The sequence below is a fragment of the Echinops telfairi genome, unplaced genomic scaffold (assembly GCF_000313985.2).
Source record: "Echinops telfairi isolate 266 unplaced genomic scaffold, ASM31398v2 ScPeMD7_7459;HRSCAF=8497, whole genome shotgun sequence".
Lineage (NCBI taxonomy): Eukaryota > Metazoa > Chordata > Mammalia > Afrosoricida > Tenrecidae > Echinops > Echinops telfairi.
In genome coordinates, this window is record NW_022111359.1 from 5,744,135 (window position 1) to 5,745,036 (window position 902).

Below are 902 nucleotides of genomic sequence, written 5' to 3' on the forward strand. Positions count from 1 at the left end.
CAGCCTTAGGAAGGTGGAGAACCACTGGTCTAGAGGATGCTGGGCCAGAAACGACCCAGTAGGCAGTAGCCTGATCTGATACGGGGAAACCAAGTGAGGCACTGAGCAGAAATGCCGAGTGCCCCTGGGACCGGAGTTGGAGCCAGGATTCGAACCTGGGGCTCTGGCCTCCCAGCTCACAGGAGACATCAGGGATCAGGGCCAGGAGGGAGGCCTCCGCTCTGGGCGGGGCTGCAGGCGTGGGTTGCAGCGTGCGTGGGAGCTCCTGCTGATTCGCACTAGGGCAGGTTTTATTGAGTGTCCACTGTGTGCATGTGCCAGACCACTGGAATGCTCCCAGCAGGGTGGAGGGGGAGGGCCGTCACATGGGGAGACTGGGGCACAGACCCCACGAGGTGCTTGCTCAGACTACCCAGAGCCGCCCAGGAGCCCGGTCCGGGCTCACGTTGTTTTCCGTTGGGGGTAAAATCAGTGCAGCCTTTGGTGCCTCCCAAAGCGGGTGTCCCTCCCCCAACCCGCTCCTCTCGATCTTAGTCCAAGCCACTCTCACGGCCCCAAAATACAACTCTGCCCCCACGAGGCCACATCATCGGTGAGGGCCGATCACTAGAAGAAAGACCTCAGGGCCAGAGAAATGGAGAGCCCAGGTCGAGCGCAGGGAAAGGGATTTACACTGCAACATAGTAACCGCCGCCTATAGAGGGATTTACACTGCAACATAGTAACCACCGCCTGTAGAGGGATTTACGCTGCAACATAGTAACCACCGCCTGTAGAGGGAGTTATGCTGCAACATAGTAACCACCGCCTGTAGAGGGATTTACGCTGCAACATAGTAACCACCGCCTGTAGAGGGATTTACGCTGCAACATAGTAACCACCGCCTGTAGAGGGATTTACGC

General features: G+C 58.2%; 1 protein-coding gene across 1 annotated transcript in view; it reads right to left on the reverse strand.

Moving 5' to 3' along the window:
• Nucleotides 1-902, reverse strand: part of PTPRS (protein tyrosine phosphatase receptor type S) — a 124,314-nt gene that overhangs the window by 107,417 nt on the left and 15,995 nt on the right. The window lies entirely within an intron of this gene.